Genomic DNA, 16,285 nt, shown 5'->3' with positions numbered 1-16,285 from the left:
TACGTACATAATCTGCTATCCATCATACATGATCATAGAATGATAACTATGTTAATACCAAACCCTATTCACCTGGACATTGCAAACAGGTGAGCAGCAGGCCTTAGGGCCTTTTAAATCTCTTAATTTGTTCTAGAATATAATAAGAACTACTGCTCCAAATAATTTATTATGATAACTTGTGTTGTCATGTCAAATCATTATTCACATGCTTTACTGAAGTTGCTTCTTTTCATTTTATACTAAACTTTTTTCTCCAAAACACAGATAAACAATTATACTACAGATGCAACCAACATAGAATATTTTTGCTGTTACTGTAGCTTACATTTTGCTGGGTTTTTATTCAACATCACATTAAAGCAAAATTTGCTGTAATTGGTGGTCCAGGAGCACAATGTGTGCTTTGCCTACATACTGCTATTTTCCATCTTACATTAAACAATATTCCCTTTTGATTGGGTATGGGACCATGCTAGTGTCTGGGGGAAGCTCAGATCCTCAGATCAGACAATCTGGAGCAACATAACCTCCACATGGCTAAGATACTTGGTAGGGCTAAACACTGCTTGCAAGTGGGCCATAATGTAAATTCCTTTGTTGGCTGAATTATCCTGAAATTATCGCTTGCCATGTCCTGCTTTGTTATAAGTAAGCCATACTGTGGTTGTACGTATCCTTTAATTTCTACATAATTTCAGTATTAATTTAATACATTTCTTATAATCACATTAGAAAAAGAGCACTGCGAATGACTTTGAAGATCATTTAATTATTTATCTCTCAAACTAGGATTCATCTGGTATAATGAGGTGCTTGGGTTACTCAAAAGTACAATATTTTTAAAATATAAAAATATATTTATTGCACGCCATATCTTAGATATATTTATAGATATACAGATACCACATCTATGATATAGTGTACAATAAATAAATTTTTTAATAAATGGAAATTTAAAACATTGTTTTGGCGTGAAAAACACATATCATGTTTCATATAAAATTCAGATGATTTTTTGACAGTGTATGAGATTTTAGAAAGATTCCTATGTGCAGTGGATCATGTTTATAGGCTGTATTTATTAGTTTTCTATCACTATCATAAAAAATTACAAGCATGGCAACTTAAAACAACAATCACTTAGTATCTTACAATTCTGTAGGTCAGAAAATTGTGACCTGATTATACTTGTTTCTCTGCTCTGAGTTTCATGAGGTTAAAATCAAGGTGTTGGATGGCTGAGCTCTTATCAGGAGGCTCTTGGATAAATCTGGTCATTGGTAGAATTCATTTCTTTTTAACTGTAGAGCTGGGGACCTTCCTGCTGAATGCCAGCCAAGGGCTAGCCTTTGCTTCTCCATGTTTTCTATATTCCTTCTCATGCTTTTCTATGAGTACCTGACCCTCCTCCAGCAAAGGTGGGTCAAATCTTTCTCACAGTGGGAGATGTCCCTGATGTCCCTTTCTGCTCCATCTTACTTGCCTCTTCCCGCTTTAGTGGAGAAAGTTGCAGGAGCTCTCGTCTTATGTGACTGATTTGGTCCACCTGGGTAATAAAGGCTACTCACCCTATTTTAAGGTTCCTAACCTCAGTTACATGTGCAAAGTCATTTGTCATGGAAAGTAACACATTAATAGGCTCCAGGAGTTTTGACATAGACATCTTTCAGTTCAGTTGCTCAGTCCTGTCTGACTCTTCACGACTCCATGGACTGCAGCATGCCAGGCCTCCCTGTCCATCATCAACTCCTGGAGTTTACCCAAACTCATGTCCATTGTGTCAGTGATGCCATCCAACCACCTCATCCTCTGTCATCCCCTTCTCTTTTTGCCCTCAATCTTTCCCAGCATCAGGGTCTTTTCAAATGAGTCAGCTCTTCACATCAGGTGGCCAAAGTATTGGAATTTCAGCTTCAGCATCAGTCCCTCCAATGAGCATTCAGGACTGATTTCCTTTAGGAGGGACTGGTTGGATCTCCGTACTGTCGAAGGGACTCAGGAGTCTTTTCCAACACCACAGTTCAAAAGCATCAATTCTTCACTGCTCAGCTTGCTTTATGTTTCAACTCTCACATCCATACATGACTACTGGAAAAACCAAAGCTTTGACTAGACAGACTTTTGTTGGCAAAGTAATGTCTCTGCTTTTTAATATGCTATCTAGGTTGGTCATTGCTTTTCTTCCAAGGAGCAAGTGTCTTTTAATTTTATGGCTGCAGTCACCATGTGCAGTGATTTTGGAGCCCCCCAAAATAAAGACTGTCACTGTTTCCATTGTTTCCCCATCTATTTGCTATGAAGTGACAGGACCAAATACCATGATCTTTGTTTTCTGATTTAGAAATCATTATTTCATCTACCACAGACACACTCTTAGATGCTTGTGATAAAGCATGAAAGGCACTGATATTTCCATCTTAAAGATGAGGGAAGTCAGGACCAGAGAGAGTGAGGTGACTACTAGAGTTTATACAACCAGTTAATTATAGTTTTGCAATTAGACCCTTATAATCCTGAATTCCAGTACAGTGAACTTTTCTACCAAAGCACACTGTCATTCAACTTAATAAACTATTTATAACCTATGTAATATCATATTTAGACTTTGTCTCTACAATGAATGCCAAATAGAGGAGCAAAAAAAAAAAATCAGCACAACAGCTGCAATTTGTAAATATTCAAATATTTATATTCGATCATTTAAAGACAATATTAGGATATTTAGTTCCCTTTTCTCACTTATTACCCCAGATTTTTGGCATTGTTCTGATCCAGTCTGAGCTTGGAAGTTTACTAAAGTGAGCCAAACTCTCAAAAATTTGAGTTCACTTGGTATTACCCAGAGAGAAATGTACTATATAGATCCTCTGTGATTTGCTGAAAGTTCACTGTTGATATTTTTTGTAACTATGTGCAAAAACATCTCTGTAGCAGTTATTCATCTTATAAATGCTATTGCACAGCTGTGGCATGCAATCCCATACTTCACAAGTGTAGCAGTACACATAGATGAATCTATACAACTTCATACTGGTACATCAAATTAACCTTGCACCACTGTGCCCAAGTAAAGCATGCTTTGAATTTTTCAATAATTCTTCCATGCATGGAAGGAAACCAGGTCACTACAGGGATTCTTTGGGGGACATGTGGATGTTCAATTCCAGAAGGAAACAAATTTGCCTCAAAGGGCTTGAACAAAATACAGGTAAGCTGATCCTCTACTTTTTCTTACTTTCCGTCTTTCCTCAGGCTCTCCTCCTTACCTCCCATTTGTAGCTTGGTTATGCTCTGTTTGCTCTTGATTCTTTTTCCAAAACCCCTGCTTTCCCTCTTAATTCTTACATGGAATCAACAATAAGACTAATTAACTATAAAAGTATATAGAGCATGTATGTTTAAACCCTCCTATGGCAGCCTGTGACCACCAAATGTTCCAACTACTCACTTGTATCCCAGTTTTTCTTTCTTTTGGATTAGGGTCCTATGATGAGGTCTGTTCAATAGACTGCAGGTGGAAATGACATGTGTCACTTCCAGGTCAAGGCAGTTAAGAACCAATAGGCCTTTTTCATTTCTTTCCTCCTCTACAAAATGGTGATCCTAATGTCCATGAGTTCCAGACAGTAAAGAGACAACATGGAAGAGGGTTGCTCAACTCATGCTGGATTTTGAATGGGCAAAAATGAAAACAAGACATTTTGTATTAAGCTTCTGAGATGTTTGCATTCAGTCTAGCCTATCATGACCAATTCAGAAACTGGGAACACTAGTGGGGAACTGCCATCACAGAAATCTAGAATATATTCTATTGACAATATGGAAACAGACATTGGAGGCTGGAAAAAATGGTAATCCTTGTTCTATAGTGACAAAGCACTTGAGAAAACTGTCATCAGTAGTAATTTGAGAAGAAGAACACACAAGTGTATGCTGAACTGGCAACCCCAGGTCAAGGTACTAGAAAAGCGAACATCAGTAATGCATCTTAGTTATTCAGACTGTGTGTGGAGTACTACAAAAATGAGATTAGCTCAGAATTTCTGGTTTGTAGCAGGAATGAAAGGAAATATAGGGTTCAGAAATGTGGGCTTTATAGGGCTGAAAAAACCTATCACTTCTAGAACCTAAGCAGTAACAAACAGTATTAATATAAAGTTTTTGAAGATTAAATGTCCAATAAACACTACCAGCTAGATTAAATAACTAGGGTCAAAAAGCAAAATAACTTTGAGCCTTCCCATTCCATTATGAAAGCCTTAAAATAGCTGTCTTTTGGGGGAAAGATAATGATAATGTTTTCCATTGTTCGGCAACAAATTACCACAAACATACTGGCTTAAAAGTATGCTCATAACTTACAATATATAAACTATATCTCAATAATGCTGTTAAAATCCCCAAATACCTATCTATTTGTTTCCGTGGCACAGGACTCTGGGCACAATTTAGCTGGATCCTCTGTTCAGTGTCTCTCAAAGCTGCAATCAAGGTATCCTCTGGGGATGAGTTGGGGTACATGGTATTGGTAGAATTAATTTCCTTGCATTATGCAATTCATAGCAATATGCTTCTTAAGGGCCAGCAAGAGTCTCTGAGGCTTCAAGTGTCTGACATGTGGACTTTATTTCAAGTTATATATTTATTGACATATAATTGACATCCAATATCATATTAATTTCAGGTGGACATCATAGTGATTCAATATTTATATATGTTTTGAAATGGGAAGAAATAACTTGGCTGTGCACACCCAAAGGTTTTATTAATGCAGCGGTAGAGTGCCCTGTTTGTGCACTCATGTTGGCCTTAGGCCATGAGAGGAGAACGTCATGATTTCATTTACTTGACGTTTCCAGCCAGGAGGTGGGGGGAGTTAAAGTCCATCCAAAGGCTCAACTGATTAGGTCAGCCCCACCCAGGTTAACCTCCCTTTCGGTGAACTCAAAGTCAGTTTATTAGGGACCATAACTGCATTTATTAAAATGTCTTCAGCTTTACCACAAAACACAACTTAATCTCAGCACTGATCTTCATCACATTCAGATCTCAAGGGGAGCATATAATCCAGGACCTATCTTCCAGGGGTGGTAATCTCGGAGCCTGGCTTAGAATCCTGTTTACCACAGAAAGAGGCATAGAGAGATGGGCGAAAGAGAAAGAAAAGGCTATAGAAATTACAAAGTTAGGAAATAGTGGAATCTGAAAACAGTATCTTAAAAATAGGTTTGAGCATGAAAACCAGCAATTATGTATTACTGGAGTAAAAGATTAGAAGCCTGCTAAGTTTTTAAGAGAACCATACTACCAATAAAATCTTGACCTCAGATTTTAAGAGCCTTTGACTCTTTGAAATTTAAAACAATATTTGGTCCCTGTTTTACAGAAGCAAGAAGTAGCCTGGAAGGCAGAGTGGCTACCAAGGAAGGCCTCGTCCCCTATGACTATCAAAAATGTAGTCAGGGAAGATATTGAAAAGGAAGAATGTCCTGCAGGTGCCTTAGGGGCTACAGAGAACAACGGGCAAGGAATTCCGTTCCAGAGTAGGATCAGGGTCTAATCAAAGAACCTCCCTACTCCCAGCATAACAGGCGTTTAGACTAATGATTGCTGAGTACTTCTCATTTGTTATGAGTGAATGTTTCTGCCACAAAGTTCCTTTGTTAAAGCACTAGCTCCCAATACTTTATTTATTTTGGCTGTACTGGGTCTTCATTGCAGCATGTGGGCGTCGAGCGTGAGCTTAGTTACCCCATGACACGTGGGATTTTAGTTCCGTGGACTAGGGACCCACATTCTCTGCATTGGAAGGCAGATTCAGAACTATTAGACCGCCAGTGAAGTCCCATTCCTAGCTTTAGAATGTAGGCCTTTAAAGAGGTGATTAATTTAGAATCAAGCCATTGGAGTGGGCGCTAATCCAACCTGACCGGTGTCATAAAAAGAGATTTGGACACACAGACACCATGGATACACAGTACAAAAGCCACATAAGACAGAAAGAAGGTGGCTGAATGCAAGCCAAGGAGTGGGCCTCAGAAAAAACCACATTGCCAATACCTCAATCTTAGACTTCCACCTCCAGAACTGTGAGAAAATTAATTTCTACTGTTGTAACCACCCAGCCAGTTGGCTTAGTGGTAAAGAATCTGCCTGCCAATGAAAGAGATATAGGTTCAGTTCCTGGGTTGGGAAGATCCCCTGGAGAAGGAAATGGCAAGCCATTCCAGTATTCTCACCTGGAAAATCCCATGGACAGAAGGGCTTGGTGGGCGATAGTCCATGGGGTTGCAAAGAGTCGGACACAACAGAGCACGCATGCTGTAGCATTTTACTGTGGTAGTCCTAACAAAATAATATAACACTCTTCCATTTTTGTTTATCTTATTGTTCCTGCTTTCTTGGGGTGGGGTGGTAGAGAGAGGGCTTGGATAATGAAGGTTTTTTAAATTTACTTTTTTTTAAATAAGGTCTCCAAATAAAAATCACATGTGGACCAAATGGAGAATCCTGGCGTTCCTGGACTTTGAGTTGGATGCAGTGACTTTGGGGGACTTTGAAATATCTCCCTTAGAGAAGAATTAAATATATTCTGTGTGTAGGAAGGAGGAAGAAAATGGATATTGGGTGACAAGAAGTGTGGATTGTAACACTGACAATAAAACTTCACATATTTTCCATGTGCTCCTACATTTCTTAGCCAAAATTTTTTTTTTCTTAGCCAAAATTTATGACAAGTCTTTTTTACTCTCCTCAAATGTTCATTCTCTTTTCCTATATGAGAAGATTAGACATTCCTGCCCACTACCATGGGGCTTACAGTGCTTTTTTCCAGAAAGTTCTGCATCTCTGTCTATGCCTTTAGCTTTAAACAATGAAATATAAGTAGAAATGATGGTATAAATTTTGAGCAGAAGCTTAAGGAGCCATTTAATATTTCTACTCATTTATTTGAATCCATGAAGAGGACTAGGATGAAGGAAAGCTATTCCAGTATGGTGAACAACATGAACAGGTCTTGGAATATAGTACTCAGAGCATACTTTACAGGTACAAAAGTGAAAAGTGAAAGTCGTCCAGTCATGTTCGACTGTTTGTGACCTCATGGGCTGTAGCCCGCCAGGCTCCTCTGTCCATGGAATTCTCCAAGCAAGAATACTGGAGTGGGTTGCTGTTCCCTTCTCTGGGGATCTTCCCAACCCAGGGATTGAACCCAGGCCTCTCTCCTTGCAGGCAGATTCTTTACTGTCTGAGCCACCAGGGAAGCCTGCTTTTAGGTGTGTTGATCACAATAACTGGCTGCTGCTACTAAGTTGCTTCAGTTGTGTCTGACTCTGTGCAACCCCATAGACGGCAGCCTACCAAGCTCCCTCGTCCCTGGGATTCTCCAGGCAAGAATACTGGAGTGGGTTGCCATTTCCTTCTCCAATGCATGAAAGTGAAAAGTGAAAGGGAAGTTGCTCAGTCATGTCTGACTCTTAGCGACCCCATGGACTGCAGCCTACCAGGCTCCTCCGTCCATGGGATTTTCCAGGCAAGAGTACTGGAGTGGGGTGCCATTGCCTTCTCTAAATTGACTGTCAGGACGGAGTAATTATGTTTGGTTAGTGTAGTTTCTACATACATATATCATATATATATACACACACATGTGTATGTGTGTGTTAGTTGCTCAGTCATGTCCAACTTTTTGCAACCCTATGGACTGTAGCCCACCAGGCTCCTCTGTCCATGGAATTCTCCAGGCAAGAATACTGAAGTGTGTTGCCATTCCCTTCTCCAGGGAATCTTCCCCATCCAAGGATCGGACCTGGGTCTCCTGCATTGCAGACAGATTCTTTACCATTTAAGTCACTGGGGAAGGCCATACACACACACACATACACACACATACACCTAAACACACGCTATGTATATATTATGTATATGTATAAATACATATATATACACACACATATACTAACATATTTTTTTCCAGAAGAGAGGCTATTAAGTATGACACCTTATACTACTAAATATGATGACAATTCATAGGCTCTAGTCTAAGCAAAAGGTCATAGTCAGGGTGGTCTGAAAAGAGGCAACCAATGGAGGGATCAGTGGGAAATCTCAAAGTAGGAAGTTCAAGGAGGCACAGAGGTATTTGTATTCCAGGTATGCTTGTAATTCATGACCTAAAGCATATCCAAGAGAAATTACTGTCAGTATAAGTTTTTTCCCAAGTTTACCGGGAAATGAAATGATGGGATTTTTGCGCTACTTTATATCTTGCTTTTCAAGTTTGATACATGAATTGGTGAATTCATGTTATGCTATTAAGAAGTACTTTTCCATATAAATACCGATCTAGCATTTCTGGAGAATTCCTGCTGTCACTGATTAGCTGGGTGACCCTGAACAAATTACTGAGTTTTTGCTGAGCTCAGTTTCCTCATGTATAAACTGGCTTTAGTAACAGAGCCTAATTCACAGGAGTTTTGCTGGAAATCAATTTTCTAGAATAAGTACATGAAAAACACTAAGGCTGGTACATGGTAGGCATTGTTACGTTCCCCTATCTTTCTTTTCTTCCTCCTCCTCCTTCATCTTTGATAAAAGGAACAAAGAAGAGGTGACATTTTTGTTGTTTTGTTTATCTAATGCATGAATTAATTAATTAATGTTTATCCTTTTCAAATACTTTTCAACACAAATACTCCTAAGAACTTTCATGGGTTTCTTTACTTTATATTCTTTGCATGAAAGTGAAAGTGAAAGTGAAATTGAAGTCACTCAGTTGTGTCCTACTCTTTGTGACCCTGTAGACTGCAGCCCACCACACTTCTCCATCCATGGGATTCTCCAGGCAAGAATACCAGAGTGGGTTGCCATTTCTTTCTCCAGGGCATCTTCCCGACCCAGGGATCGAACCCAGTTCTCCCACATTGCAGGCAGACACTTTAACCTCTGAGCCACCAGGGTGAATACCTCTAGCTAAAGTGCTGTGCCTATCATATGATACCCACCACCTTCCACATACATACATCACACACAATACCATTGTTTCCTGAGTGTAATCTATTGGAAAGGGGATACAATGTAGTAGGAAAGGAAAAGAACCCTGGAGTTAGGGACCCCACACATGAATGCAGCTGTAAAAGCCTCCACAAGATAGATGTCATTAAGAAGGAAGGCATGAATGTTGACACTGGCAAACATCACCTATTACCTGTACAGACCCTGGTCTGGTTCAATCTGTAATAGGTTTTTTAATATTGTGTTTTCATTTAGAGCAGGTGTCAGCCAGCTACAGCCTGCAAGTCAAATCTGGCCCACTGCCTGTTTTGCTAAATAAAATTTTATCGACTGCAGCCACCCCATTTCATTTCTGTATTGTCTAGGGCTGCTTTTTGCTACAAGGGCAGAGTTGAGTTGTTGCAACACTACCATACAGCTCACCACGTCCACAAATGTTTACTATCCGACTTTTCAAAGAAGAGCCTGCTAACTCCTGGCTTGGAGGAATGACCCTGCACATGTAGAAAATTATTTTTTCTTTAACCTCTATGGCAAACTATGCCTAATCCTTTCCTCTTGGCCAAAAGACAGTCTGAAGAGAGAGAAGAGTTTGCTCCGTTTCTTCCTTCCCCTCTATTGTCTGGTGGTCTTAATCTTATGCTCCTGACCTTTAAGTAGTCAGCTTCTAAATCACAGTATGATATGCTTGTTCCTCACTGTTCTTAAAAAATGACAATATCAATATGAATGGCAAAGTGTGTCCTTATGAAAAGGCGAGACATCCTCTGATCATTAGGTAATCATTTCACAACTTTGAGCTTCCCAAGTGGTGCTAGTGATAAAGAACCCGCTTGCCATTGCAGGAGACATAAGAACCACGAGTTCAATCCCTGGGTTGGGAAGATCCCCTAGAGAAGGGAATGGCTACCCACTCCAGTATTCTTGCCTGGAGAATCCCATGGACAGAGGAGCCTGCCTGGCTATATATAGTCCATAGGGTCATAAAGACTTGGACACGACTGAAGCGACTGAGCACGCATACAATCTGGGGCCCTTTCAGAGCCACAGAAGAGAGGTGAAACTTTCTCTTTCCTGATTCTGATACACATCTTCTTACTCTGAGATCTAAAATTCATACTCATGACCATAAACTTTCCTCATGCAGTTGGCTAGTATGAAGACTGACAAATATAGTGTGCTATTTGCCATAAAGTTAGCAAGTAATGAAATTCCATTGGATATATTCTTGCTTGAAATTTTGCTTCCTAGATTAGTGCCTCATGGTGTGGTTTGCTGGACTGATCATGTCTTGCACACTTTCTTGGATATTTAATGATAAATAATAGGCCAGTAAGAAGTGTTCAAGCATTCAGTTTGATAGCTTCAGAATGACTTGCTACTATATGCAGTGGGATTATAAAAATGGTTTCAGGGTTTGCTTTAGTTTATCAAAAGTTGTAAACTTTCCTTGAAACACTGTGGGATTTTAATTGTTTATAAAGGCTATATAAATGAATGATTCTATGAAAGGTGATTTGATATTTTCCTGTTCCCATGCACGTAACAATTTTACTTATACATATATGCACAAAGATAAGTGGGGAGGTGGGGAGGGGACTACAGAATTCTCAGAAGTGCCGCATCCCACTTTATGACCCCTGAAGTAATGACTCTAGGAGAGGTCCATGCAGGAGCCTGTTATTGACTGTGAAGACATTCTGTATCAGTTGACTGTGAACTGAAGTGTCATTTCCCCTCTCATCCTGGCACCTGGATAATATTTAATTTGCACCTTTGATTTGATTGATACATCTCAGCAGCAGGACATTTAGACATTTATGTCGTAAAACCAAAATGAAATATTTTATGTCACTGAGCATGGCCCTGCAAGGTACAGTAGTTAAAATCAAATGAAGTTAGCATCAATTTTACAGGTGTTTAAAAAGCAGACACACAGGAACACACGTGCACACATACACAGAAACCTGACATAGACATATCCTCATCTTTTTGTTTCAGAGTGACATTTAGTAAAAGCATAAAGTTTACCTAAAGAAGCTGAGGTGGCAGCTTTAAATGCAATAAACAGGGACCTACTTATATATGCAAAACAGGCACTCACAGGTGCAAGAAAGGTAATTGCTGGTGCAAAATATGCCATTACCTGTTTTACATGCACAACTGCCTGATTTGTCAGGGCAACTAGCTGACTTTGTCTTCCTCTGCATAATTTTTATGCACAAATTAGTTACTTGGCAAAATTTGGCACCCATATTTCTCTATTCTAGGACCTGAAATATATGAGGTATAGGAGACAATAGAAGTTTGACAATCACTCAGTAAAATGCATTTTTTGCCTCTTTCTATTTGTGAAAACTAAAAGACAAGAAAGCTCTTCTGGAATTTTATTTTTCTTCCCCTGATACAAGTTTTTGATTTTTTTTTTTTTTTTTAGTACAGTGTGTTTCTTTAGTGCTTTAAAATCTGCTGAAACCATGCGGCAACTTGTATGCCTATTAGTTTAACTGAAGGCCCATCACAGCAGTGTATTATGCCTTATCTTGGGAATAATTAAGACATGACATCCCCACAAAGCAGTTTTTAAGTGGGCAAAACATATTTAATGGCAGCGTTTGTGGCACCCAGAATGGAAATACAGGGAAAACTGCAGGGAATATGTACTTACCCTAACACCAAATAGGTTCCTTATAATTCGCATATACTCATGGGGATACAGTATCCCTTGCATACATTTTAAGTGTTTCTAATGAAATGTTTATCATGTATGGCAGCATAAGCAGAAGAGTGTAATTTGTGGCCAGTTAAAGGGCACCATTAACAACAACAATTGTTGTTATTATTAATGTTGTTGTTATTAACTATGTGCAAATTTAATATGCACATAATTATTGATCTCTTTAGTAAAAAAACTTATGAAAATATTCATATTTAGGCAAGTTGCTAAAATATCCTGGGAATCAGGCATCAACTGTTTTGCAATTGATGGATTTAGACAGGTCAGGCAATGTCAGTCTAACAGCATCTAATCAATATAGATGAATGTGTCAAAAAGGTGGTTTGAGAAATACCTTTATAATGTGTTTTAAAAGATCAGCTTCAGTATCCTGTTTCCTTTCTTAATATGATATACATATATTTCTAAAGTAAGAGTGTTTTTTATTACTTCTATTTAATACTTACAGTAGCTCAAATTAAAAAAAAAGCATTTGTCCAATTCAGCCATTCTGCTTCCAATATCATGTGATGTATAAAAATCATATTGTCAAAGTTGGTACAAAATTTTTATGTCACTCCTAAATTGTTTTTCAACATTAAAATTTGGGAACAGACCCTATTTCAGGCTACTGAGAGTTCCATTTAATATAATTACCTGATTTCTTACAGGACATTTAGTTCAGTCAAATGTGACTTAGTTTAGTCGCATTTCTTGTGACTGACAGTTATCCATAGCTTTGTCACATGTCAGTAACTAGATTTCTTACAGCAGAGTGAGGCTGAACTTTCTCTAGTCAACTAGCAAAAGAAGTTTCGTATTAGACCTGAATTTCTACTTTTAAGAGTCATTAATGTAAGGGATCAGAATCAGTACTTGTTCTTGGGAGGCATTTAGATGAGATGGCATGGTTGTGTTTCTAAGATTTGCACAATAAATTGTATAAAATATTATCGAAGACTTTGTTGCTGGTAATATTTAATGAGCTTTTTTTTTAAAGAGCAGGCTACAGGTGCGGTATAGGATATAAATTTAATTCTGAGTGAAATAGTTTAATTAGCTTAATTCTGTTTTGTTGTCTCTTGTGAAACCTTGTGAGGGCAGAAATTTGAACTTGTTTCTTTGGTTCTAATAACTAGCAGAGACAATAATGTTCTTCCAAAGGGACTAATGCATGGATGAATGTATGTAAAATAATATAGGAAGGAAGAGAAGTGCTCAGTCGAAAATTTTGGCCAATACTCTTTCAGCTTTATATAGGAATATTTTTCAGTGTGAATAATGATCTAAATGGGATGTTTTTTTGAAAAATATGAGATACCAAATGTACTGTGCAATGTCTATTTTGAGAACAATTACTGTTTCAAATATAAAAAAGGTACACCTCAACATGTCACTGTCAAGTACAAAGGATTCAGAAGGCATCCTTTTTAATCATTTTTATTGATTAACCACTGTGCAAGTTAAAATAAGTTATCAATGGCCCATGGCCAGTAAAACAGTAAGCTATTTCTTGATATTCCAAATTAATTATTCTGACCATTACCAAGAGACATTCATGGACATTTAAGAACAATTAAATATTTTAGAGTTACTCAATTTAGGCAAGTGTGAACAGAAAAATATGCCATCAACTTTGATAGTTGAGAAAAGACAAAATAAAATGTAACATTATTATAACTGATATGCTTATATTTTTGCTGAAATATGTATTTTCTTTCAGAAAATTTTGTTCTTTCTCAATGAAGGCAATTCTTTATATGTACAAATCAGTATTATTTAATTTTTACAGCACTGTGTGATACTTCATAGAGAAAATTTGCAAATCAAAGAGAATGCTCTTTTTGGAGCTGTGTGCCCTAATTTTTTATTTGGAACATGTGAACATCCTATATATATGATTTTATACAAAATATATATCTGGTATAGAACATAATGCATCTATTTTATTATATGAAAAGGCAATAGGAGATGACAGGGGAATAATAATAGCATTGAAAATTAGAAGCAAGACCCTTTACAAAACAAGAATTGATTCCGAGGGGGATCAACACGTTTGCCTATAAAAATTATACCTTACTTTGGAAAATATAATGAAAGTACTGAAATCTAGAAATCATTCATAGAAAACGAACACTTAAGAATGAAACTTAGAGAAAGTGGTGTAAAGTTTTTTTGAAAATATGAGCCAATAAAACTAAAAGAACTAGCTCCAAACATATATACTTTTTGTTAGGACTAGGTTGCTTTCTGCTCTGTTCTTCCTTTCTTTACTTTTTTTGTTAGTTTTTTGCAAATGATTCTCTCCAGTTGTTCGTTTGTTTCAAATATTTATTTGCCTATGACAGGTCTTAGTAGCAGCATGTGGGATCTTTCAGGTGCAGCATGTGAAAGCTTAGCTGTTGCATGTGAGATCTAGTTCCCAGACCAGGGATTGAACACAAGCCGCCTGCACTGGGAGCACGAAGTCTCAGCCACTGAACCACCAGGGAAGTCCCCCTTGCTCCACTCTTGACATCCCTTCCAGAGCTCACTCAGCGTCAGGCCTCCCTCTTGCCTGTTCTCAGACTGAAACTCCTGTGTTGTTCATGCTTTGAAGGTTGTGAAATATCATGTCCCACTTACTACATCTTTGAGTAAGAAATCGGTATTAGTGAGGAAATAGCCTAACCAGGGAGAAGTCTCCAGAAGGAGAGAAAGGAAATTTGCAAGGAGGAAGAAAGACCAGTCATAAAAACAAAAAACAACACAGAGACCCATGAGCTTCAGGTTTATACTCATGTATCTCTCATCTTGTCTCCATTGATTGGATATATTTTCCTGGGCATGTAATAATTTATTTTAAATTAGAGCTAAGGACAACCAGAGAAATTCTTTTCTAGCTACTAGATGGACATAATCTAAAGAAAGTGCAATCCATGATAGTTTATATTTATTATTAATATTCAGAGAAAATAAGAATGAGCTGTTACTGCAGTCAGCATCAACCTGATGGTGTATTACATAGTACCCTGTTATCTGGAAAAGCAGTTTTAATCTTAGAAACTACCCTGGACTCCCTCCTTTTACGACTATCACCTTGTACAATTCCTCCCCTGGACTTAGTTTTCTCAACTGAGCTAAATTTCTTAAAAGAGTCTGAAAACTCTGCCTTGCTTAGACTTCTCCTCAAAGTATGCAGCTCAGCATCTCAGTAAACACTTGCTGAAATAAAATAACTGTACTTTATCAATAACCATTTGTTGAACATCTGTTATGGAGAAGTCAGTGTGTGCTAGGTCCTCAGGAAGAGGAGCAGAATAACATTTAAGTGTTTAAAGTCTGATTGAGTTGGAGTTGGCAAGTGTATGTCAAATAAAGAAATAATATCAGAAGACAGCATCATCTGCTGAATGCCACATGGGATTGTTAGAAGGTACAGAAGCTACCCAGAGTCAGTCTTCCCTCAGGATTGGGAAGTGTAAAGAAAGAACAGGTATCTTATGAAAAGCGAAAGTGAAGATCGCTCAGTATGTCCGACTCTTTGCAACCCCATGGACTATACAGTCCATGGAATTCTCCAGGCCAGAATACTGGAGTGGGTAGCCTTTCCCTTCTCTAGGGCATCTTCTCAACCCAGGGATAGAACTCAGGTCTTCCACATTGCAGGCAGATTCTTTACCAGCTGAGCTACAAGGGGAGCCCAAGAATACTAGAGTGGGTAGCCTATCCTTTCCCCAGCAGATCTTCTTGACCCAGGCATTGAACCAGGGTCTCCTGCATTGCAGGCAGATTCTTTACCAACTGAACTATGAGCAAAGCCCGCAGAGATCTTATATCTTATATCTGTCTGATATTACTCCTGAAGAGGGAAACTGGATCCCCATACCTGCTGTGCAGACCTTTGAGTGGGACTCAAAGCCATCTGGGTCTGTTTACCTCCTAGCTTTTTAAATACCAACAGCATTCAAAAATAGGTCCTGCAGATCTTGTGAGCTATGAAGTATTTGAGACTTCCTGTTTTTCTAATTGAAAGATTCAGTAGAGTGTTTTCAATTCTATCACTTCTGTAGTGGTCTACACCACTACAGTATGGTTCTGTATTTCCTATTATAGTTGCACAGGCAACTCTATGCTATAATTCTAATGGCCGAGAGTGAAGAGGAACTAAAAAACCTCTTGATAAGGGTGAAAAAGAAGAGTGAAAAATCTGGCTTAAAACTCCACTTTCAAAAAACAAAAATCATGGCATCTGGTCCCATCACTTCAGGGCAAATAAAAGGGGGAAAAGTGGAAATAGTAACAGATTTTTATTTTCTTTGGCTGGAAAATCACTGTGGATGCTGATTGCATCCATGAAATTAAAAGATGCCTGCTTCTTGAAAGAAAAGCGATGACAAACCAAGACAGCATATTAGAAACCAGAGATATCATTTTGCTGACAAAGGTCCATATAGCCAAAGCTATGGTTTTTCCAATAGTCATGTATGTATGTGAGAGTTGGACTATAAAGAAGGCTAAGAGCTGAAGAATTGATGCTTTTGAATTGTGATAATGGAGAAGACTCTTGAG

This window comes from Capra hircus, chromosome 11, assembly GCF_001704415.2.
Source record: "Capra hircus breed San Clemente chromosome 11, ASM170441v1, whole genome shotgun sequence".
Taxonomy (NCBI): domain Eukaryota; kingdom Metazoa; phylum Chordata; class Mammalia; order Artiodactyla; family Bovidae; genus Capra; species Capra hircus.
This window is presented reverse-complemented; position numbering follows the sequence as displayed.